Genomic DNA, 26,607 nt, shown 5'->3' with positions numbered 1-26,607 from the left:
GATTCTGTTGCATCTATTAAATATCAGATGCAACAACTTGCTGACAGTTTATACATCAATGTACTTATTGTGGCTCCTTTGAATCAGTGAAGTAAAAAGCGAACTTGTTACTCCCGCGCTGATGGCAAACACAATTCAGACGTCTCACCCATACTTTCAAGGGTCTACATAAGACTGGCCCAGAATACCTCAACAATCACATCTGCATTCACAAACCTCCCAGACACCTCTGCTCATCCAGACTCCTACTTGCACAAATCTCCGGCATGGTAAAAACCAGATTCGGTGCTCGAAATGTCTCGTACATAGATCCTAAAACTTGGAACAAACTGCTGCTACACATAAAGACCTCCTCCTCAGTTCTTGAATTCTGCAAGAAGCTGAAGAACCAGACCCTTCGAGTAGTCCCACTAGGCCCAAGGGATGCCTAGACTCACAACTACTCCGCGTCGGGCTACCCTGCCGGGTGATAGTGCGCTCTACAAATCTGCAGACCATGACAACCGTGCGCTCCTCTTACTCACAAAATGAAGTAATTGAACGCATCAGGACAATCAACAAGAACATTTTATGATAGTTTTTTCTATTATTCTAAATGTCATGAATATTTGTTCTAGGAAAATATATTCACCATAGCTTTATTTGATCGCTAAAAATATAATAAAATCATGAAAGCAATATAAACATGCATGATATTAAATACATATAATGCATAAAAACATCCAAAGAGAAATGTGGCCATTCGGTCATATTAGCATAAGCAAAATAATGATTATAAAGGTTGAAACATATTCCGCCCCACCGTGATATATATGTTGTTTCAGATCCTTCTTTCATAAAAGAACACTAGTATTCTCGCGAGGCAGAGCCTTTTCCAAGCCAGAGTGAACTGAACAATTCATTCAGTTAAACCACAAAGATGTCCCTGCTTAGTGATGAGTCAGACAGAGTGCCAACAGCTCCTGAAGATGCTTTTCACACGTTAGTATTAGTACAACTACGGAGTATTGATTTAATACAGTAACTGAACAACTCTGACTTATTGATCTATTATTGCCTGTGATGACATTCAAGGACTTATGTTGTTCTTAAAACCTTAGGTTGTTCCCAGAACAATTCATGATTCCCATTTACACCATCTGTCAGGTACACCTTCTTAATACCGTTGCCTGCATGTTATTTTTTATGTATATTTTAATATTATTATCATTAGTAGTATGTTACATTCAAGTAGCAATTCAATAAGTTTTACTACGACAATTCATTTCATAAAAGCATTTTACATAGTTTCATTCGGCATATGAAGTATTACATTTTCTTTAAAGCATTACATAAATTACATCCTATTTCTTCTCATATGAGAACCAGCATACAAGTAGGTTAGATTCCAAATCTGGGCACCATCCATTTTCCAATGTCCTCAAATAATACTCCATAGTGTTGATGTAAGGCATCTATATGATACATTAGATTAGAGTAGGGCTAAAATATGTTTAGTTATAAAGAATTGTATTCACCGAGTCCCATTTGTTGGTAAAAGATTTCAAAGGCGAAGTGCCAACCCTGAAGTAAAAATAGAGATTTCTTTCAAGAGGCACAGTGATAATGTCCCAGTAGGATTTCAGTAAGGAGCGGCGTTTGAAATCTAGGAATCTTCCTGTCCATGGCTCTCCACCTCTCGCATCACATTGCCAGCTCCATTGCCAGTAATGACATTTCTGATGAGTGGATAGGTTTGCAGGATGGGTTTCCCCAAAGATCCCTCATATCCATATCTAGTAGAAAGCATTTAATTTGCTGGGGGAACATCCTTTACAACGCAACTTTTACCATGCAGTGCCTTTACGACGCAGCTATTACAACGCAAACCATTACAACGCATTGCGCTGGGGGTGCTCTAGGATAGGGAATAGGTTTAATTTACTATCCAATACCTTCTCTAGTGTCCACGGGGACTGGAGTTGGAATAGTAAATTAAACTATTCACTATCCAGCACCCCAAAGCGCTATGCGTTGTAAAGGTATGCGTTGTAATACTTGCGTTGTAAAAGCATGCGATGTAAAAGCATGCGTTGTAATGTCATACATCCAATTTGCTGTAGCCACTTGATTTTCTGAAGCCTTTCGGCATCTATAACATCCCGCTGAGCCAAAGCTTAGTGAGCAAGTTCAGGTGTGGACCAAGCACTTCTCCAGTATACTAACGGGTTTAGTTTGACTTTATTAACTAACCCTTTTCTGCCCGGATCAATTATCAGAGGTGGGGGAAGGTGAGTTGCACTTCTCAGAAACTTGTTCTCCGAGAGGGTTAGAGAGGAAATGTTAGGGAACTCCCTGAGTTCTGAAGCAAATGGAACCGACCCCAACACGGTAGCATCATAGATTTTTAAGGTTGGACCGATTGATTTAGAAAAAGAGCGACTGTGTTTCTTCACTATAACTCAGATAATCTGTCTGTGCTTTGGAACCATGGCATCCACTTGTGCTTCCAGGACATGGTCGAACACAAGGAGACACCAAGATAATTAAATACATTTGACCTCTCAAGTGGCTTGTCCCCCAACATTATTCTTCCCTTGTAAGATCTATGTTGTTTGAAAGACATATATTTCGTCTTGATGGCATTTGTCTCAAGAACTCCTCGAAATGGTGCAGGTCACGTTGCAGACATCCTGGTGTTTCCGAGATCAGCAAAGTATCCCCTGCAAACACCAATATGGCGTTTTTCATACTGGCCAGAGTAAAGGCGTCGGTAGGAAAGGAAGAGAGAAAAAGAACAGTGGCACTTAGGAACAAGGAGAACAGAGTAGGGGCCAAAACACAGCTTTGGCAAACACGTTTGCCTATAGGTAGCTGATAGGTAAGTTTACCCAGCCCACCCCAACGAACCTGGGCAAAATTACCATTATGCATATAAATTACCAAAGAAAGCAGATCCAATGTCCTGCCCAAGTCAAGGAGGAGTGACCATAACTACCTATGGGGAACCAAATCAAATGCCGATTTGAGGTCGACGAAGTTAGCATACATGCCGCCTCTGCCGATTGTCACTATCCTCCAGGATAGGTGTAAGGAACGGAAGATGTGATCGATAGGGCTGATCTTCTTGCGGTAACCTGCGCGCAGGCATGAAAGGGTATCATTATCAATTATGCAATCCTGGATTTTAAACAAAACAAGTTGGGCAAAGATTTCTGGACAGAATCAATTAAACTAATAGGCCACTAGTTCCCAGGCAGGCACCAGTCTTTTTTTTATAAATAGGAATTAGTACAGTTCCCTTGGAGGAATCCGGAGTGGGGGCACGACTCGAGATGACGTTAGCCAGAATGAGTAGATACTTAGACCACTTTGCCCAATCTTACAAAAATACCTCAGCAGAAATGCGGTCCTTTCCCGGCGCTGCCTCTGGTAACTGCATATCGGGCTTTAGTGACATCTGCAGCCTCATATGGACCTCGGACTGGGGCTACAGGGAAAAATTCCAATGGATTATTTAGCACACTCCTGGCAGCATTGGAGGAAGGGATCTAAGACTATAGATGGAAAAAATGAGCAACTGACAGGGACACTGGAATGATGGGGTGAGTGGGCTTGCCAGTGTCTACCCCACTTAACTAGTGTCCAGAATCTAACAGAGTCTTGGCAGAACAAGCAGCTCAGAGGTCTTTCCATCTCCCCTCATTTTTTAAATTTTTTTATTTATTTATTTTGTATAGCGCAAACAGCTACCCAACAAAGGGTTTCCCGGCGCTTGTGATTCAGTGAAGAGTAATTGGACAGCTGACTTAGACGTTGAACAGCCAGGTTTTTATGGCTTTTCTAAATCTGATGTAATTAACCTCTGAGCGCAGAGCTTGTGGCATGGAGTTCCACAAGGAGGGACCAAGGTATGCGAAGGATCTGCCTCCCATGCGTGATAGTCTTATTTTGGGCACAACAAATTTATTCGCTGTTGCAGATCTCAGCGTCCTAGATGGAAGGTAACAATGTACCAGACTTCGTAGGTATTTGGAAGCTTTATTTGTTGAGATTTTATGCATGAAGCATAATGATTTGAATTTGATTCTGTTTTCAATTTTTAACCAGTGTAATTCTCGTATGAGTTTGGTAGTGGGCGCATGGATAGGAATTTTACCTAACAATCTTGCAGCAGCATTCTGCACAGTTTGTAGTTTGTGGATTGTGGCTTTGTTGGACCCTAAGTATAGCACATTGGCGTAGTCCAATCTTGATGTTATTAGGGCGTTAATGACAGTTTTCTTAGTATGATCCGGTAGCATCCAGCAGATTTTCTTTAGCCACTTTAGGATGACGAAGCAAGTGGCTGATGTTTTGATGGCCTGCTGGTGCATACTGAGTGTGTCATCAACAACAAAGCCTAGGTTCCGGGCCTGGTTAGTTGGAATTGGCAGAGAGCCCATTTCCGGGGGCCAGTGTTGGGGTCCCCAGAGTTCTTTATTTCTTCCCAGGATTATAAGTTCGGTTTTTTCACCGTTCAACTTCAAGAAGTTTTTTTTCATCCATCCAGCGATTTTTGTAAGTCCTACTCTTAAAGTAGAAGGATCATTATTGCCTGTTGGTGGAAGGGAAAAGAGAAGCTGAGAATCATCAGCATAGGAGAACATTTTCAGTCCAGTATCCTTAGCTATTTTTGCAAGAGGGCTCATATATAAATTAAAAAGTAGTGGACTTAAAATTGAGCCTTGTGGGACTCCATGTTTGAAGGTATGGATATCAGAACACGCAGAATTAGAGAAGATTTGAAATGTTCTGTTTTCGAGTAAAGATGTGATCCAATTTAAAGCAGGGCCACAGATGCCTATTAAGCGAAGAGTTTTTATTAGTACCGCATGTGAAACAGTGTCAAATGCGGCACTGAGGTCTAAAAGCACCAGTGCCACTGTTTCACCCTTGTCTATCATTGAACGTATGTTTTCTGTTACACCTAGGAGGGTGGTTTCTGTAGAAAAACCTGCTCGGAAGCCAGATTGATGGGGAGGTAACAGATCATGTGTCGTTATATAATTTGAAAGACAACGGTGGACATGCTTTTCTAGAATTGTGGCAAAAATCGGAAGGAGAGATATTGGTCGGAAGTTTGCGGGTATCTTCGGGTCAGCATCAGCTTTTTTTAGAAGGGGATGGATCATAGCATGTTTCCACTCCTGAGGAACATATTCTTCTTGCAAGGAGCTATTTAGAAGATCTGTAATGGTGGATAGAGCTTTTTTACTAAGTAACTTTAGGATGGGGCAGGGTAAAGGGTCATTTGGTGAGCCTGATTTTATCGTGCTAAGAAGTTCGGTGACAGTGTCCACGTTGAGTGTTGGCCAGGCACTCAGTGAGGGGGTGGAAATTTTATCAGAAGGGGTAGCAAAAGTAGTCTCTTGAGTGCATAGTCTATTAGGATCATTACGGTCACAATGATCTTCCTCATGATTGTTCTGGTTAAGTTGGATGGCCTGATAAATTTTATCAACTTTGTCGACAAAGAATGCAGCAAGTTGATTGCATTGAGTTTTATTTAAATCAGGTGGAGTTGGTGAGGTATTTGAGCCGGCTAGCTCTTTAACTGTTTTAAAAAGCGTTTTAGCTTGATTTAAGGCTGCAGTAATTTTAGTGCAGACAAAATTAGCTTTTGCTCTACTGCACAGCTTTTGGTATTGAGTTAATTGATTTTTGTAATCATTTTTAGCTTCAATGGAGTAGGACTTTCTCCATTGGCGCTCAGCGTTCTTACATTTGGTTTTTTCATGCTTTAGAGAATCATTGAACCACGGAGCGGGTGAACGTTGGTTTATGCCTTTTAGCTTGGTCTTAGGGAGGCAAGAGTCAATGGCTGTTAGAAGCCATGATTGGACAGAAACTGATAGATTTTGTACTCCTGAGTTGGTGCCTGGAATCGTGTCTTCTAGCAGGGTATTGAGAATATTAATGTCGAGTTTTTTCCATTTTCTTACCGTGGAGGGTTGAGTCGTAAGAGAGTTATTGGAAGTTGGCATTTGAAAAGAGAATTTGATGGGAAAATGGTCTGACCAGGGAATGGGTAGAGCTGGAAATGTGTTTAAATTATGAATATTTGAAAAAATTGGGTCCAGTAAATGACCTGCAGTATGCGTAGGGCCAGAGTTTTTGAGACTTAGATTGAGGGACATAAAGTCATCAATAAGTTCAGTGGCCTTAGTACAGTGCTCATTATCCAGATGAAGATTCAGATCACCGATGACTGTAAAATTGGTAGTATTCATAATAAAAGGACCTAGAAGTTCCGAAATGTTATTTAGCCAATTTGAAGCGGCACCAGGTGGACGGTAAATAAGTGCACCGGAAAAGGTAAAATTGGGTGAGAGTATAATTTTGAAGGTGGCGCCTTCACACCCTGGACATGGGAAGTTTATAAACTCACAGGTATAGATTTTCTTAAAAATAACTGCTATGCCTCCTCCGGTTTTATTTATCCTGTCAAGGCGTATAATCGCATATGAGTCTGGGAGAGCCGTGGCTACATCCGGTCCAGAGCTAGCATGAAGCCATGTTTCAGTAATAAACAATGCATCAGGGGCTTCATCCATCAAGAAATAAAAAATTTCAGTTTTGTGTCTGGGCAAAGAACGACAGTTTAAACTGAAAAAGGTAAATAATTTAGGGTTAGAATTAACACATGCAGCATTCGTTTGGGTCTCAAGCTGTTTGATTCTAACAGCATTCATTATTAGTGAACAGCCGTGACAGATGTTATATTTTCTGTTTAAGTCTAAAAGACAACAGCCTAGTTGTTTGAATGGTCTTAAAGCTAAAAGCTGGTCTGCACTATATTGTATATATGGGGAAGCAATAGTGTCGCTAATTGTCTGGTTGCTAACACATTCCGGTGAATTTAGCTGGAGAGTAGAAGTCATGGCCGCTGGGCGCGTCCTAGTCGCGGACGGGCGCAGACGGGCTGACTCAAGCATGACTCCGTCGCTGATGCAGGCGCGTCCACTATTCGCGTCCGCTATCGAGGAGAGTTTCCGTTTCCTTATGTAGTGGTGGCTAGAGCGCTGTTAGGCTCACGCCCCTACCCAAGATGTCCGCCGTTTTCTGAGACCTTGCAGGCTAATAGATCGGTATTCAGCCCGAAAATCGGCTGTCACCAACTATGTGCAGGCTCACCTTATGTCCAAAGCAATAGTTATGCTAGTGCAAACAAAGTAGGTAATTTAAAACTCGCCGTTTAAAAAGTGCTCGTTTTCAGCAATTATAACAGATGAACAAATGAACGTGCAGTACAACTACCTCTCGGCTATTTCGCCTCAAGAGGGGTCCAATGGTTTTAAACATGCAAAGAATCTCGCGTTCTTTAGCTGGGGGCTCCTTAAGTAGTGGTGGCTAGAGCGCTGTTAGGCTCACGCCCCTACCCAAGATGTCCGCCGTTTTCTAAGACCTTGCAGGCTAATAGATCGGTATTCAGCCCGAAAATCGGCTGTCACCGACTATGTGCAGGCTCACCTTATGTCCAAAGCAATAGTTATGCTAGTGCAAACAAAGTAGGTAATTTAAAACTCGCCGTTTAAAAAGTGCTCGTTTTCAGCAATTATAACAGATGAACAAATGAACGTGCAGTACAACTACCTCTCGGCTATTTCGCCTCAAGAGGGGTCCAATGGTTTTAAACATGCAAAGAATCTCGCGTTCTTTAGCTGGGGGCTCCTTAAGTAGTGGTGGCTAGAGCGCTGTTAGGCTCACGCCCCTACCCAAGATGTCCGCCGTTTTCTAAGACCTTGCAGGCTAATAGATCGGTATTCAGCCCGAAAATCGGCTGTCACCGACTATGTGCAGGCTCACCTTATGTCCAAAGCAATAGTTATGCTAGTGCAAACAAAGTAGGTAATTTAAAACTCGCTGTTTAAAAAGTGCTCGTTTTCAGCAATTATAACAGATGAACAAATGAACGTGCAGTACAACTACCTCTCGGCTATTTCGCCTCAAGAGGGGTCCAATGGTTTTAAACATGCAAAGAATCTCGCGTTCTTTAGCTGGGGGCTCCTTAAGTAGTGGTGGCTAGAGCGCTGTTAGGCTCACGCCCCTACCCAAGATGTCCGCCCTTTTCTGAGACCTTGCAGGCTAATAGATCGGTATTCAGCCCGAAAATCGGCTGTCACCGACTATGTGCAGGCTCACCTCCCGCTCTCTTTTCACCTCGGCATGAGTTTTAGAGAGATTCCTTGCGAAGATTGCATGCTGCATATCTTCAGCTTTTATTGCCCTGACCAATAGGTAACGATTCTACTGTGCTCCTTATTAACCCCTTCTACGCTGATGACGGCTCCCGGCCTTCATGCACTACAGTGCTCATGCGCTGATGACGGCCGGGAGCCGTCACGACCACGCCCGCAATCGGAATTTGCCGCACAGGAGCAGAATTCCGGCCGCGGTCAAGGGGTTAAACCAACTTTTTGCTGTGAAAGGGGGTCTACGAGTTAATGATGAAGGACCGAGGAAGTAAGACTATTATTAGAGTCAATAATTGTCCCTATGTCCCCTGTGCTAGATAGCCCACTGGACACCTCCTCTGCATTACGTCTGTTGTTCATATGTTAACTCCCCCTCTCCTACTCCTATCCCCTGAAGATAGGCATCACAGTCCACTCCTAATAAGCCCGGATACAATTACAACAAGAAAACTTAACTTTCCCTCCCCAGACTGAGCTGGCAACAGTCAGCTGTCCAAACCGATACATAGCTGGTAGCATAAAACCGTTTAATAAACCCCCGCCACTACTACTCAATCTGCTGGGCCTTCTTGCAAGGGGGCGGGCTTCTTCTGAAGCTGCCGCAAATTTGCAGTTGCTTGGATCCACCTTAATTGGATCAGGCAGCATGGCAGGCCAGACCGTACAGAGTATTGACAACCTCCTCTCAGCCAGTCGCTGGTGGTTCCCCAAAGTCAGGTTGTTGTGGGGCTGGTGAGTAAGGTCCCCATAAAGCTAACATCCTTTGGTGTCTGCAGAGTAACCGCTGTCCCACATCGCAAAGATCCCAGCGTGCGCTCTCTGTCAACCAGGAGATGACTCGGAGCACTACTCACTCTCCATTTTGAGCCACTGGGCATGAAAGATGGACGGCCCTTTGAGAGCCGCTGCTCTCGCCAGCGCTGTCTGAGATTCAGAGGGCAGAGGCGGTCTTTCCGGCCTTGCTTTTCTAAGTTATTTGTGCTTTGCTTGCAGTGACCTGGAGCATGTAACAATGTTTGTCCCTGCTTTGTTCAATTCTAGGCAGGTCCAATCACTGTCTGGATTGTCCCTGAACCACGTTTTCTCCTCCGCTATGATTTTCAGGTGAGCAGGGAAGAGCAATGCAAAGCAGATTCCTGCCTCCCAGAGGTCCTTTTTGGTTGACATAAATGACATCTGCTTCTTACTGCTGGGGGTAGATCAGGGACATGGCACCCATGGCCCCGGCCACTTCAATGTGACCACGTATGCGTGCCCTCTGCAGCACCAGGACCCTGTCCCTACAGTGCAGGAGATGTGTAACCACTAGTCTCTGCTGTGCCCCTGGTGGCGGAGGGTGCGCTGGCACTCTCGGGCTTGATACAGCACAAGGAAAATAAAAAGAGACCATGCTGGACCACTACTGTTGTCTGCCAACTTTCCATGTGTGCAACCCGATCTGCTCCTCTGTCTCGTCAAGGAAGCCCACCATCCGGACGTTTTCTGCCTGCTGCACTTCTCTGCATCCTCCACTCTATTTTCCAGACTTGCCTCTCATCTGGAAAGGTGGCATAGCTGGTCTTAGAGCTCCTTTAACTTCGAATAGGCCTTTCCCTAAGACGTTTGAATTGGTCCATCATCTTAGGTGGTCTTCCTGGAGAATGTTCAGGTCGATGGCTACCTCGTCTATTTTACCTTCCAACACCGGCCTGGAGGTGTGAACCATGTAGAATAGCTGATCAAGTTTATCATCTTGAGCCGGGGCCTTGTGTGCATCTTGCTGCTCTGCCAATTCAGGCCCTCCTGCAGCGTTGTAGCTCCCCCTGGCCCTGCTGCTGCAATCCAGATGCGTCACTGACATACCGAGGCCTCCCCATCAGGACCAGGACTTGGAAGTAAGTTAGGGTGCATGACCAAAGCAAGGAGAGAGTTATTCCTAGGTTGGCAGTGCAATGTCCAGCCTCCACAGAGAGAGCCACAAGGGATGGAAGCGTTACCACCCCACCAAAGACACCCCAGTGTCCCTCAATGTCAAGGACATTGAGGGACCTCTGGGTAGGTCCCTCAATGTAAGTATAGTCCATCAAACACCCTCTGAAGCAAAAAGTCCTCCCTGGGAGAAAGCAGAACTCTGGGGCAGTCCCAAGGCAGCACCGTTCCCCAAACAACGGTCTCCGTCTGCTCCTTGCGCCACCTTTTTTCAGGGCTGGTGCCGCTCTGCCTAGTCGCCACTGCCTGGGCCCTGCTCTGCACTACAATGTGCCCATCAATGCTGCCAAAGTTTCTCCGCCACGCGCATCGTGGAGAAGTGTGGCTCAGGGGTTAGAGGCGGCAGACCCGGAAGCTGAGATCGGTCCTGGACCATGGTTCAATTCTCCGCCTCGGCTGGTCTTGGGCTAAAAATTCCACGGACTCGATAATTCTCGCCCCGGTGCCTTCTCGACTCACGGGTTCACACTCTGCGACTCTGAGCAGTAGCTTGCTTAATCTCCACAACTGCCCCTTGCGGCGGGATGCCTGACTTTCACCTTGTGGATACCCTGCTATCTCACAGGGGAATATCAGGACGGGTTCCCTAAGCAAGCGCCGGGAAACCCACTGCGGGTAGCTGTGCGCTATATAAGCTCAACATTATTATTATATATTATATCGTTGCCAGCTCCTCCAGTTTGTCGGGATGGCTGGGGATCGGTGTTCAATACGCCGGCCCTCATTGACTAGTGGCCATCATGGAGCATGGCCAGCCATTCCCCCCAATTTAAAAAATATACTTGAAATGAATAAATATGCATGTTACATTTAAAGAATAAACTGTTTTAAAAAACGCTTATTTCAAATCCATATTTTTTTTTAACTATATTTTTACTTGTTTTTGTTTAAGATTCTTACAAACGACATTTTTGAAAAAAGATTTTTGTTGTTTACATTCCAACTCAAGTCTGGTACAGAGTTGAGGACTGGCCTATTACAGCACAGTCGAGTCTGGTGCGAAGTCCGGGACTGGCCTATTACAGCACAGTCGAGTCTGGTTCCAAGTCAAGGACTGGCCTATTACAGCACAGTCGAGTCTGGTACAGAGTCCAGGACTAGCCTATTACAGCACAGTCGAGTCTAGTACGGAGTCCATGACTGGCCTATTAAAGCACAGTCCAGTCTGGTACAGAGTCCCGTACTGGCCTAGTACAGCACAGTCGAGCCTGTTAGAGTCCAGGACTGGCCCATTGCAGCACAGTAGAGTCTGGTACAGAGTCCAGGACTGGCTTATTGCAGCACAGTCGAGTCTGGCACAGAGTCCAGGACTGGCCTATTACAGCACAGTCAAGTCTAGTACAGAGTCCAGGACTGGCCTATTACAGCACAGTTGAGTCTGGTTCAGAGTCTAGGGCTGGCCTATTACAGCACAGTCGAGTCTGGTTCAGAGTCAAGGACTGGCCTATTACAGCACAGTCGAGTCTGGTACAGAGTCCAGGACTAGCCTATTACAGCACAGTCGAGTCTAGTACGGAGTCCATGACTGGCCTATTAAAACACAGTCGTGTCTGATACAGAGTCTAGGGCTGGCCTATTACAGCACAGTCGAGTCTGGTGCGAAGTTCTGGACTGGCCTATTACAGCACAGTCGAGTCTGGTTCAGAGTCCAGGACTGGCCTATTATTGCACAGTCCAGTCTGGCACAGAGCCCAGGACTGGCCTAGTACAGCACAGTCGAGTCTGTTACAGAGTCCAGGACTGGCCTATTACAGCACAGTCATGTCTGTTACAGAGTCGACGACTGACCCATTACAGGACAGTCGAGTCTGGTACAGAGTCCAGGACTGGCCTATTACACCACAGTCGAGTCTTGTTCAGAGTCCATGACTGGCCTATTAAAGCACATTCGTGTCTGGTACAGAGTCCAGGACTGGCCTATTACACCACAGTCGAGTCTTGTTCAGAGTCCATGACTGGCCTATTAAAGCACAGTTGTGTCTGGTACAGAGTCCAGAACTGGCCTATTACAGCACAGTCGAGTCTGTTACAGAGTCCTTGCGACAAGGCCCCTGGTTTGGACGGTCTCGCCGTTACAGTCTACAAGACCTTTGCTCCACTTTTGGTACCACACCTGGCCGCTATCTATAATGACTCTTTCGAGAGTGGTCTCCTCCCACCATCGCTCCATGAGGCTATGTTAATTCTCCTCCTCAAGCCGGACAAACCCCCTGAATGCCGTGACTCCTACCGCCCCTTGTCCACTATTAATACGGACAATAAAATCTTCGCAAAGCTACCTCTCGCCACCTTCTTCTCATGCCACTCATTGCTCTGTCAGATCAGTCTGGCTTCATCCCCGCAACCTTCAGACCATCTTTTCTGTCCTCCATCAGATTAATCCAGCTCTCCCCACACTGGCTGCACTTCTTGACGCTACCATGGCTTTCGATACCCTGGAGTGGCCCTTCCTATTCATTCCTATTCATTCTCCTCCCACGCCTTGGCTTCAGCCCAGTATTCATACGCAAAATATTACTCCTATAGACTCTCCCCTCCACCCGTCTTCGGATTAACGGACAAATATCCGATCCCATCCCTATCGGGGATGTACCTGCCAGGGGTGCCCGCTCTCGCCCATGCCCTTTGCCATCGCAATGGAGCCCCTCGCGGCCAGACTTTGACAACACACTCAGAGGGGCATTGGCTTTGCAGCCCGCGCCCTCTTGGTCTCCATGTACGCGGACGATATTACTTTATATGTCCGACACTCCCAGGAAAATCTCAGCCCCCTGGTACGCGAGATCATATGGTTCGGTGGATACTCTGGTACCCAGGGGAACTGGAGTAAGTCAGTCCTCTTCCCTCTTACTGACGCCACTACGCCCTTTACTCGTCTGGTCCCACTCGCTATTTGGGTGTGTGGCTTAGCAGGGACGTGGAAGAACTTTGGAGGGCTAACTTTGGTTGTGCGGAGGACTGGCTTGAGTCCAAGATACCCCGATGGAAACGGCTGCCCCAATCTCTGACCGGTCATATAGCCATTGCCAAGTTGGTTGTCCCCCCAAAATTCCTGTATCTTTTCCTGAACGTCCCTGTCCCCCTCACAACCCACTTTTTTCATAGGATTCGTTCGCTAATCATCTCTCTAACCTGGGCAGGAAAACAACCCAGGATCGCATATGACACTCTTACCCTCCCGATGTTGTGTGGTGGCCTGGACGTCCCTTATTTTAAGCTTTATGCATTATGTGCTCAGGCCAGTTTCTTGCACTTCTGGATTCATCCTCCTTTCCAGCCCCATGTGGCGGTCGAAGCTGATCTTGCAGCCCCGTGGACTCTAGTCACTGCCCTGTTTGCCCCAGCCAAACTCCCACGCACTGAAATAAAGACGGTCAAAACCTTGTGCTGGGCCTGGGAGGGACTATGCTGCATTCCTGGTTCTCCGATGCTATCGGCAAAAACAATGCTGATTATTCGGCATCCTGCCTTCCCCCCTTTCCAGTCCTCCGGCATTGCTAAACACGACACCCGACTAGGGCTGGCGACATTAGCAGACCTCTACCCGGGGAGCAAGTTTCACTCTAACGCTGCTGTCTCTGGTCCCATGGATACTTTACCTTTTTATCAGTTACGGGCCATCTGTAGGGAACTGCATCCTACATTCCCCCAGCCCCCTCCCTCGATGACCACTCTCGACTTCCTATACTCGTCTCCCACTCCTCAGAAATTGGTTACCAAACTCTATGCCCTCACGCTGGCGGCCACTTCGCTCATGTGGCATGGGGTGAGGATCTCGGTGTAGATATTTCCCAGGCCGATTGGCTTTACTGTTGAAACCAAACGAAGCAATTGTCTCCAAACTATTGCCTGCACCTTATAGTAGTAGTAGTAGTAGTAACAGACATTTCTTGAGCGCATATTTCACCCTTAGGTCTCATAGCACTTTGCCAACAACAGTAACTAGAGGGGAGAGAAGAGTTAGAATAGCCATGACTTGAGATCTTTACAAAAATGTTTATGGTTCGTCTCCTGGTGGAGTTGCATCGACAATAAGTTATATAGCTCCGGGGCAATTTTGGAGAAAGACCTATCCCCATTTTTTACCGTGCGTACCTTGGGGATGTTCAAGAGGTGCGTGTTGGATGAGCAAAAGGGGCTTCTTGTCTGATATTTAACTAGTTTTTTTGCCAGGTAGATAGGTCACTGGTTGTTCAGAGTTTTGTGAGTGAGGCTACATAATTTAAAAGAAACTCTCTTTTTATCGGCAGCCAATGGAGGGTCCTAAGACTGGGGGCTGATGGAGATCGGGAAGGGAGATTAAGGACCAATCTGGCCGCCGTGTTTTGAAGCACTTTTAGTTTAGAGAGAAGTCTTTCATTAATGGATGCAAACAGTGCATTGCCATAATCTAATGGGTTGATGATTAGGCCTTGTACTAGTGGCAGCCTAGCGCTGAGGGGATCCATTTAAAGATTTTTTTCAAAGAGCGCATTTGTCCGTTACTAGTATAGACCAGGAAGTTTATATGTTCCTTCATGGACAATTTGTTGTCCATGATAACTCCCAGGTTACGAACTGTTGTTTTGGGCAATGGTCCAAGTGAGGGAGGCCGAAGCTATGGTCTCTGATCATTTTGGCCAGCGGCGCTACGTAAAGGTTGAAGAGTGTTGGGCTCAATGGATCCCTGAGGAACACCCTTATCAATGATTAGGCTCGTGGAGCAGAAATCCCCTATTTGTACCATTGTAGTCCTTTCCGCTAGGTAGCTTTTTAGCCATTTCAGAGCCGGGCCCTCGACACCAAACTCACCTAGACGTTCTAAAAGAATGTCGTGTGAGATGGTGTTGAATAGCTTTTTTCTAGTGTGCTGGCACAGTAGATTCTGATAAAGAGAGGTTAAGGATATGGGTTAGGTTGGGGATGAGTGCTGAACCAATCTTGAGTAGAATCTGTGCGGATGCAGGGTCGGTTGGTGACCCGGATTTCATCCTATTAAGTAGAATGGAGGTGTCTTCTATTGTAAGTTTATCAAATTCTTTAAGAGAATGGGTATCCGGTGGGGAGTTTTATTCTGACCATGTAGTGTGTTAGTGTCGTGGGGAATGGGAAAATATTTCTGGATATCATTTATTTTATTTACAAAAAAGGTTGAGAGTGAGTCTGCCCACACCTGTGAGATGGTATGGGGAGGAATGTCTGAGACAGGGTGTGTGAACTCTTTTACAATTTTACCAAGTTCCTTGTGGGAGTTAGAGGGTTGATTGATGCGGTTTCCAAGATAGTTTTTTTTTGGCATTAGCAATGTTATCCATATATTGTTGGTGAAGCATTTTATATTGATATCTGTCCGATGTATTTTTAGTTCGTCTCCATTTACGTTCTGCCTTTCTGACAGCTGTCTTGATGTGTTTTAGATCCAGAGTGAACCAGGGGAATAATTTTATGGGGCGGTTGATTTTTTTTCTTCGGGGCAATGGAGTCTAGGGATCTGGTGACGGCCGCATCCAGTTTTATCACAGCCTTATTTATGTTGGTCATTTCGGAAGGAGGAATAGGGACAAAGGCTGTTTTAAATGATTTCAAGTTGATCTTGTTCCATGGTCGGCTAAGCTTCTGCTCTTTTTTGTGGGTCAATTTAGGCATCCCTTGGACTATTTGAAAGCTTATGAGGTGATGGTCTGACTTTAGGATGGGGAGAATTTGATTGATCTTTATGCAATGTTAGTTTGTAAATAATAGATCTAAGGTATGACCAGCATTATGGGTGGGGTCTGCTATCAGTTGTTTTAAGCCGAGTGAGTCGAGGTTGGTGATGAGGTCTCCAGTGTAAGGGTCATATATAAGCTTGGCATGATAATTGACATCTCCAAGGAGTATAAACCTATCTACTGTGAGAACATGTGGAGCAATCGTTTCCGTTAGATTATTCGCGAATTGAGTTTTATTACCCGCGGGTCTGTATAGGACAGCACCTTTCCATGCTTCATTTTTTGTGCCTTCTATTCTGAAAATACAGATTTCGCTCCAGTCAGCCCGGACGGCTTCAACAGTGCGTAATTTCATGTAGATTTAAACACTATGGCTATCCCTCCTCCTTTCTTCCCCGTCCTATCATGCCTTATCATCTGGTAATGGGGGGGGGGGGGTGCAGTCGCTAGGTCAGGCTGAGAGGACTCATTTAGCCAAGTTTCAGTAAAAAAGCAGAAGTCTGCCTTCTCCGAGTCTAGTAGGGACCATATTAGGAGTGAGTGCTTAGGGAGGGAGCGTATATTGCAGTCTAGTGCTTTTATAAATTCTGATTCTGGCTTAGAATTGGTAAGCCGTGGGATAGTGGTGCTGTTCACTGTTGGTGCGCTTACTTTGGTGATGTGTAAGCATTCTGGGGTGTTCGGGAACTTGGTGATCAAGGAAGGAGTAGTACTGACCCGGTTTAAGGAGTGTAGCTCATGGTTAGTGTATTTGATGATTGTCTTTTCTTATGTTAAGTAAGGGTGATGAGTTGAGAAGGATAAAACAAAACAAGGAGTAAAAAAGGAATAAAAAAGGCAGCTTGACTGGCGCCTGGCGACAGACAGGCGCAAACGGGCTTGCCTTTGGCGTGCCGCTGCGCGAGTCCGCTCTGCGCACTCCCTTTTGTTGTGGGGGGACTGCCGCAAAAGCTGGGATGCTAACCTCCGCTGAGTCTAGGGGGAGAGGAAATGGCGGAGTCGGTCCCCTCCGCACAAACGGCACCAGCCGCGTCGGACCAGGGGAGACTTTGGTGAAAGCGGGAAACGTGGCGCAAATTGGAAGCAGGTATTTTACAACAGTTAAAAAGCTAGTCAGGCAATTTAAAAATAATCAAAACAGAAGTGCGGGCATTACTGTGGCCAGATAGGGCTCTGGCTTCTGCCCTCGTAGTGTTTTGTGTTGGCTACTGGCGTCTGCTTTGCTCGCTCCCTTTTGTCGTGGGGAAGTGGGCAGGACTGCCGCAGAAGCTGGGATGCTAACCTCTTCGGCAAAGCTCTACAGCCCAAAACGTGAATTTAATTTTAACACCACATGCATCTTCTCATCAAGAACAAAGAGACTTGTCTTCAGCGAATATTACAGCAGTGCCTGTACCGGATGGTATAGTGTGGGACAAAGTTGATTTCAACATATTTGGCCGGACTGAACTTTTAAAAATTCCACATTTGTATAGAATATCGTTAAGTGATATTATTACCTCAAGTACATTTTCCGATGATTGGGACTTTGAAACTGTAAACAACATGTCTGATTTAGAAAGATCTGCTGGATTTTCCAGTAGTGAAACACTGGAAAGCTCATCAGATTATAAATTTATGTATTGTTATCAACATTATGGCCATACTTTTTTCCATAAATCCGCGACACCTAGAAATGTCTTCACATAAAACCAGTGGGAACATTGTCCAATACCGCCAAAGGACAGTTCAAAAATATTCGTGCACAAGTTTCCATATTTTTCAGGGTTTAATATGTCTCACCCAGCCTCATATTACGGTAAGGTTGCACCTACATCAGCACAGAAAAATATGCTTACAGATACGAAACAGATTTACTCTGCTACCTTTATTACCCAGCTGTCTCAACAAGGGTTCGACCTTTGGAAAGACATTACAGACCTAAAATCAGTCTGGGATACTAGAGACTGGCAATTTCAGGGGATGGAAGCTTTATTTAGAGTATGCCTCATCCCTCAGCAGATCATGTTTTTGAATGAGACAGTGCAACAACCGTCTTGCCTTGGACTAGCCAAGATCAAAGACCTTAACACACCTTGGTGCCAACACATTACACACCAAGGATAACAATACATCACAAGAACTAGTTACATTAGATGACATCATTCAATACAATAGATCAGACCCCGATTGGAGGAAATGGTTGATTTGGCCCACAGACACCAATAGTTGTCAGTCAAGATTCTTGGGTAGAACTGAAGGGATTAATATTCATAGGCCAGTTCCACGTTATTTACAAAGACAACATACGGGGGTAGTGACATCCTACAGTGTTGGGAAGTTGTGCCTTGATTGGCTAGGAACCTCAACATTCACCTAAGTGAAACAACACTTATGCTTACTTACAGAGGATGTGGATCTTAGGGAATTCTTACTAGGTCCCAGGAAGCCACGTCTGAAACGTTTCATATATGCCGGTGTTTACGCTGCCTACAATGAAATATGGAAAATATCCCAACAAAAGGTCACAGAGAAAATACGGGAAATTGACCGTATACATTTAGAAAAATCTTTGGCAGTAGTAAATAATGGGTTAACAACATTGACCTCAAGGATATATTCCTTAGGCAACATTGTATCTTCTGCGATAGACATATTGGAACAAGATTTGGCCATGTTGCAACACTGCATCTCAGTTACGTTCTGTTATGTTGTTAGGCTAGGCGCTTCAATCTTTGCATGCAGGCTATGTGCCTTGGTGTTTTATCAACAGTACTTCTCTGTTTTCTGAATATAATCTAACAGATAAACAGGGAAAAGGGAGCAAAATATACAATTCTTAGTATTGAAAAACTGGACAGATTAGTATTCAACGTAGCAGACTCACCGGCTACAGAATTGCTCATCCATGGCCACATAACTCTCCCGGTCACTACTTTCCAGTTTCAGTATTGCCTTGAACATAAGCAGGCAGGCAAATATGAAAAGATGGGTAGGGAATAAATCGAGGAATCTTGAGAATCAGTAGGCAAGATGGCGGACACGACCGTGTCCGAGATAGGCAGGCAAGAGGTGCTTCCCACCGGTCCAACCCCTCTACATCCCCGACCTGAGGGAGAGCTGTCTGCGGGTGACCAAAACACTCCCTATGCAGGATTGAATACCAAAATCCTGGTAATCGTGAGGTCCTCGTTTAAAACCTGCTTTGGAGCCTTCGCAGTAATGCTCCTCTTTTATCTGGCACAACTTTATCAGTTGCACTATCGGCATGCAACCCTCATTACTGCTTACCGGAGCTTGGCAGCAGGCGCTGCGACAGAGAGTTACGGGCTGCGACGGTAGAGAATCGTAGCGGCTCCTGGCTGGTGCCGCAGTCAAGCGATGCACTGAGCGATGTGGCAAGGCATTCTCTCCCATTCGGTGCTTGTTCCACAGCGTTTGCCTCACAAACCACAGAGTTGAGCGGCACAGTGTGGGGCTCTTGCTTGCTGCAGGAGAACATTGTACCACCAACAAACGCAGTGGAAAACCAGGACCGGAGTTGCAGTTTGAGCCCTACGAAAAGCATGGGCCCGAAAAATGCTAGTGCTGTTCAGAAGGGGCCAAAGACATGAGTCACAGCAGCCAAGGCAGGGAATGCAGCACCTTCTCCAGCCCAAGCTCCAGCTCACGCTTTGACACCGGCGGGTGCCCTTAATGGCCCCATGCAAGAAGTGGGGTCTAACAGTTGCTCTATCCTAGAAAATACACTCTCTTCCCCCTGGGCTGTGTCTGGCACAGGTCATACTGGTGCCAAAAAGAAGATCCCGGGCATGATTAAAAAGAGTCAACCCTCAGTCAGAGGTAAGACATTTCCTGTTGTTGAAACCGTGATAGGGATAAATGATTGTGCCGGTCTTTTAGGTAATAGCAATTCAGCCCTATTTGCTATTAGTCCAACATCTGAGTTAATTGAGTCAACTATTGGTATTTCCTCAGCACAAAAAACCTACCTGGCTTGCAGGGGGAAGAGCAGGAGCAGGAGGGTATTGAGAGTAAAGTGGAGTAGGCTGACAATGTTGCTGAAAATTTTGCTCCGGATACTGCTGGCTCCAGTAGCGCACAGCAGGTGGACAATGTTCTGTGTGAGAACGGTAGTACGGCAGCACCAACAGTGCTAATAGAACCGGACTCTTGCGACTCTGGTGTAAACTTCTTCTCTATGTCCGACCTCTCTAATAACTCTGAGAACGGGAGCACTGAAGGGGACTAGGGCAATGAAAGAAGCGTGACCAGCTCAGCCCCTCCGGACGAAGATGAAAACAGTCTTCTGGTTCATGAAGATATTAATACAGTTAGAAAACTGAAGGATGTCCCTCAGATAATCTCCCATAAAGGTCTCTCAGATCTTAACAATGGATCTCCTTTGCTGCCTCATTCTTATGGTGCAGGGTCCAACGAGAGTCGGGCTGTCATTGAAGAAGTACAGGGAGAAGGTTTGTGCTCCACTGAGACAATGCAGAACAACGTCACCTTAGCTTCTATATACCAGGCAATAATGCCACATTGGGAGGAGACTCGGGCAGAAGGACTCCGATTGCAGGGTGCAGTGGGTAAACTCCAGAATACGGTTCGCCGCATGAGTAAGAACTGTACGGAAATCTCTGCCAGGATTGGTGAAGTTGAGGGTAGAATTTCAACAATTGAGGATGATAAGAGTCAACAAAAAACTGATTTATCTTCCCTTCAGTCTCTTCGAGTTGACTTTACTTGGAAACTGGCTGATATGGAAAACAGATCAAGGAGGAATAACCTTCATATTTTAGGTGTACCTGAAGGAATTCAAGGAACAGACATTCGCCAATTTGTCATCAATCTGTTTTCGGAAGCATTTCCAGATCTTTTGAAGTGGAAGTGGGAACTCGAATTGCAGGGGGTGCATAGATTCCCTTTTCAGATACGTTGGGGCAAGACTGGTGTAGAGTGCAAGCCTAGAGCTATTTTGATCTGTCTGAAAACATTTTTACTTTGTGAATCCCTGTATGAACGGAAGAGGCGTGGGCAGGTGTGCAAATTCTTTGTGCGCCCAGACTACTGCCAAGCCACAGTACAGCTGAGATGGCATTTTCACCAGTTGATCCCTCAATTTCAAGCTAAGGCGCCGGAAACGTATTTATTAAATCCTGCAAAACGTAAAATTATATTCAAGGATAAAACAGTATTTTTTATCTCAGAAATTGCAGCAAAGGAATTCTTGGGATCAATTTAGTGGGATGTCTGGAAGGTATTATTAAGGGGTTAATTGTTCGATTAACAGTTCACCCTTTTTCTCAGTTACTCTCTTGCTTATTTAGCTTACCTCAGTTAGAGGGTGGGGGGGCTTGGTGGGGGCATTTTGTCCTTTCTCTCCATCACCAATAGGGACTAGTCAGTCCATTTGCCTCATTTGGGTGTTTGCTTGGGTGGGTGGAGAGGGGCTTCAGGGTGGGATAATTGGGGAGGGCGTTTGGGGGGTGTTGGGGGGCAAGGAACAATACATTTTTGTGCTTATAAAGTAACAGCTTTTTAAGTGTGATTAAAATGTTCTTCACTAAATGTTTTGACTTGTTTGGAATAGCAATTCCTATGCTTATGCTCAGAAGGGAGGAAGTCATTTCAGACTTGATAACTCAACCGCATTGTGAACATGGGTAGATATGAAGTCGGCTTATGGAACATTTGTGGCCTAAATGATAAAAAGAAAAGGGGGATTACCGCTCAGATACTTAAATCAATGAAAGTAATTTATTATGTTTACAAGAAACTCACATTGCTTAGAACAATAGGGGCTGGTTGAAAGACCTGGGGTTAGAGCTGGTTTGCTGTACACGACTAGGTACCACCACCAGGGGGGTGGCTGTTCTGAAAAGGTGCGGATGGGGGATGTAAAAGGGTGAAAGAGGATCCTTGCGGTCGCTGGGTGATTGTGGAATTGTGCTTAGATGGTCGGGTTGTAACCATACACTCTATTTACGGCCCTAACCTTGATGATCCTTGTATGCTGAACAACCTTAGTATTGAACTAGCCCAATGGCCCTCCCCCCTGATCCTTTGTGGGGACTTTATTCTCCATTTACCTGGGAATGTAGATATAACCAGCGACTCCTATTATACAGGGAAAAAGGGACAAACTTTTAAAGCAACAAAAGGGCTAGTATAGGACTTTGGGCTTGTAGATGTTTGGTGTATGAAAGAGAATGGAGCGTCAGGAAACACCTATTATTCTGTACCACATCGAAAACATGTCCCCTTAGATTACTTCTTTGTGGCGGCTGACCTCGCAAATTCTGCCAGGATTGATATCCAGCCTAAAATAATCTCGGATCACAACCCGATTTTATTAGAGCTAGAAACTGGCTATAGATCTCCCTTGAGACCCTGGTAGTTCGAACGTAAATTATTGGTGGACCTCGATTTTTGCGAACAGATGTCCAAGTGGATATCAGATTTCTTTAAGATTAATCGTGGGTCTGCGTCTGTCCAAATGGTTTGGGAAGCTTTCAAAGCGGGCGCTCGCGGAGCAACCCTGAGCTATATAATTAACAAACAATTAAGATTACGGTCTGCACTGTCTGAGGAGATTTATTTATTTATTTAGAAGTTTTCTATAGCGCTAACAAGACCCGAAGGTAGCAGAGCGCTTTACAGTAGAGGGAATGCAAAAGAGAACAACATGACACAAATTCAGTAAAAGCGAACAACGAGCGACCATTTGGAGGTGGAAAAGTTCGAACAGCAGGACTTCTTGGTAACAGGATTCAGCGTTACAGCTTGGTTCTGGGGACGCTTGCTGATCCAGGTTACCCACAACCAAGGGAGCGGATAAGGCACAAGGATTTGAGTTGACTCTTGAATTCTGCATAGGACGGTATGGTTCTGATGTGAGGGGGGATGGCGTTCCATATTCTGGGGGCATTTCCTGTGAAAGAGCCGTCCGCAGTTCTCTTCTTTCTGGTTTTTGGTAGGATGAGCAGCAGGGAGTTAGAGCTTCTCAAATTTCTGGCTTTGCCTGCTTTTTTAAGTTTGCTTGCCAAGTATTCCAGTTTGCCGGTATGGAGGGCCTTGTGGGTTAGGCAGGCCGTTCTGAAGGTACTCCGTATTTCCACAGGGAGCCATTCGAGTTCTTTGAGTGCCGGGGAGATGTGGTCAGATTTTTTGCAGCCTGTGATCATTCTCGCTGCCGCGTGAAGTGTTGTTTTTAGTGGGGCCAGGTGCGATTTGGGGATGCCTGTTAGGATTGAGTTCCCATAGTCCAGTCTTGATAGAACTAGAGATTGCGTGGCTAATTTGAGGTCCTTATTGGGAATGTAAGGTTTGATTTTATTCAGAAGTCGGAGGTTGAAAAATGCGCTTTTCGCTGAATTCTTGATGTGGTTTGCCAGGGTAAGTTTGGGGTCTAGGGTGAAGCCCAGGGATTTAACGGAGTCGGCTAGCGTGAGGTTACCTTTGAGAGCATCGATCGACTTTAACCACTCGGTGATTTGAGGGTTATCTTCCTTGTTTGAGATGAGGAGTGTTTCTGTCTTGTCGGGATTGAGTTTCAGGTGATTCTTTGTCAGCCAGTCTTGAAATTGATTTAGGACATTGTTGAGTCTGTGGATGTCATTAAGGGAAGAGGATTCCAGGTAAATCTGCGTGTCATCCGCGTAAAGGTGGAAGTGGATGTTGGCATTCCTGAGTAACTTGGCGAGCGGTTCCATATAGATGTTAAAGAGCTGAGGAGAGAACACTGATCCTTGAGGGACACCCTTGTTGACTTGCTAGGGTGGAGGTGAAGTTCTTGATTTTTATTATTTGCGTACAGTTATGCAAGAAGGAGGAGAACCACTTGAGGACTACCTCGCCAAGACCGGCTCTTTCTTGAAGAGTCTTGATGAGGAGCTTGTGGTCCACCGTATCGAAAGTTGCGGAGAGATCAAGGAGTATGGGGAGGCAGCACTTGTCCGCGTCAAGAGATCTGTGAATGTCGTCTATGATGTTCAGCATCGCGGTTTCTGTGCTGCGGCCTTGTCTGAAGCCGGATTGGAGGGGGTCCAGGAGATTGATGTTGTCCAGATGGTGTTTCAGTTGCAGGAGTACGCAGCGTTCAAGTGTTTTTGAGAGCAAAAAATTAGAGCTCATTAGCTCTAGGTTTTTATGGGGTTATAGATGCCAGAGAAGGGCTTATAGGAAGATGGTCTTGCCCAAAAATAGTGGTGGCTGGGGTATTCCTTATTTTTTGTTTTATTATTGGGCATCTGATCTGCAATTTATAAGTCCATTAGTAGTGGTTGAGGGCGCTGAAGTTTTGGTTTGTCATAGTCCAGTAATATTTACGTTGAGTCTGGGGGAGGAGGCTAATGGGTGTCTTGTTAAAATCCTAGAGCCTAGTTATTTAAAAAAAACTAAATTCAAGATCCTTAAATCCGCTTATTGTATCTGGAGACAAGTTAAGCGCCATCTAGGGATGCCCAACCTTAGTGCTTATATTCCCTTCTCTGCCGCCGGGCTGCTGCCTTTGATCTTCCGTGATCAAATCTCTTTTAGATGGTGCTTAAAGGGAATTGTTACACTCGGAGATCTATGTGAGGCAGGCCAGCTTCGATCATTTACTGAGCTCCAAACTAAATATGGCCTTCCTAAGCACGATTTTTACAAGTACCTTCAGATCCGGAGTTTTTTTAATTCTTTAGGTTCCGGGCGAGAAAATCAATTGAGAACAATTCCGCTTATTGAGAAACTGGGTAAAGCTTCCATAGGTCATCTGTATACTCTACTGATTGAGGTACTCCCTGATGATATACAGACTTTTCAAAACAAGTGGGCTCTAAAGCTTGGGCAAGCAGGGATTAACATGCTAGACTCGTTAAGTCTTGCAAATCAGGTTTTGTTGACAGGGATGATGCGAAGCCAGCATTATATGGCTATTCACGACCTGTATTATACACCAAAAAAGATCTCTAACTGGGCCACATCTGCTTGGACTAAATGTAACAGGTGTGGGTTGTTTGCTGCAGACACAGTTCATATGTTTTTCTCTTGCCGAAATTAGCCGAACTTTTCTTGTCCATAGAGCATTTTTTGGATTCCCTGTTGGGAGTAACAAATGACATCACAGCAGAACTTGTGCTGTTTGGGCTGAGCTCTGACATTGCTACACACACGCGCGAGCTTGTATCACGAAGGAGTGGATCAACACTGAAACTCCATTTTTTGACCTGGCGGGCAAGATTATTATCAATGTATAACCTGGAAATGGCTATTTATAAGACCAAGGGCAGGAGAAAAAGGGCAATGGGAGTTAAAATCTGGAGACCCATTACGGACTGGATTTAAAAGATATCTTTGTTTTATTAAAGTTGTCTCTTTCCTTGCTTTTTCTTCAATCATTGTATTTGTGCCTTTGTCCTTTTTTTATATTTAGGTTTCTGCTTTCTTTCTGGTGTATATAACTTTTGTTCTTGATTTTCTTCTTGTATAGTTTTCTCTGTCAAGGAACTCTATTTTTATTTGTTCATATCTGATTGATGATGTATTTATTCCTTGCAAAAAAAGGGAAATGACCAATAATAATTTCTTTTTTTTTTTAAAGGAATCTTGGGAATTACTATACAGAATTCGATGCGGGTGTGGGGATTGAGAAGTGTTCTTAGCGGTACAAACTGTGAGAGTGCTTTAAGTGGATCACTCATATGCCAGGACATATTGCTGCACGGGGCTTGTTATGGTTCTGTCGCGAACCTGTCCTGCCATCTGAAGGGTTCCCTGGCTGCAGAGATGACTCCAGCATTCGGTCTACTTTCAAATGGGAGTTACCTGATGCTGAACGATCAAGGCTGCTGTGGAATGCTACCAGGCATTGCATATCTGGTAACCGTCGGCTCCAGAGTTACTTGTTGTATGCAAGTATTGTTTCCACTGATACATACAGTCAGGGAGGCGCCGTTATGGCCTTCACTGAATGTTTCCTTCATACAATTTGATGCTCTTAGCAGAATGAAAGCCATGCATCTACAGCAAAACGTGCCCTTAACCTACACCAGAGAAACCTTTGATCCTCAAATAGCAAGAACCTCAGCTGATATACAGGCACTCATATGTACAAACTGCCCCATTCATCTCGCAGAAATTATGGGTTGTATCTTTTATATGTCTGATACAAGTGGTATTGTACACCTATTTAAGACAATAGGGTCAGGACTGTTAAGCACCTTTCAGAGAGTCCTCGGAGTTATCCAATATTTTATACACTCTGTCTTTGGAAGCATTTTCGGAGGTCTTCTGCTTATCCTGGCATTAATTGCAGGAATCCTGATTGTCCCATTACTGCTATGCAATGGACGGCCCAATCACCAAAGAGATGACAAAAGTGCTCCTGGAGCGGAAATACCGTGAACCCTTGGTGCAACATCTGGGCATACCTCGCCTGCTGGAACTGGTTCGTGTTATTTAGACCAGTCTGGATGGACTGCATCTTACATGTTCTTCGATGGCTGTTCTGAGGAGAAGAATGTGTGTGGGATCTCTGACACTTTCATCAGCTACGCCTTCGGACATGGATGCTATGCTGGACCCCATAAAAGCCCATGCTCTGCGTTGTCCCCAGCGTATTCCTATACTGATAGCTGCATTCCTCGAGAACCCACAGGTGCCATTTGCTCCTGCTGGGTTAGGTGTTGCCTCCTCCACAGGCACTGTGGTATCAACTACCGCACAAGCTGCCCTAGCACCGGCTGTTGGCAGTACGGAATATCATC

The sequence above is a fragment of the Lissotriton vulgaris genome, chromosome 1_1 (assembly GCF_964263255.1).
Source record: "Lissotriton vulgaris chromosome 1_1, aLisVul1.2, whole genome shotgun sequence".
Lineage (NCBI taxonomy): Eukaryota > Metazoa > Chordata > Amphibia > Caudata > Salamandridae > Lissotriton > Lissotriton vulgaris.
This window is presented reverse-complemented; position numbering follows the sequence as displayed.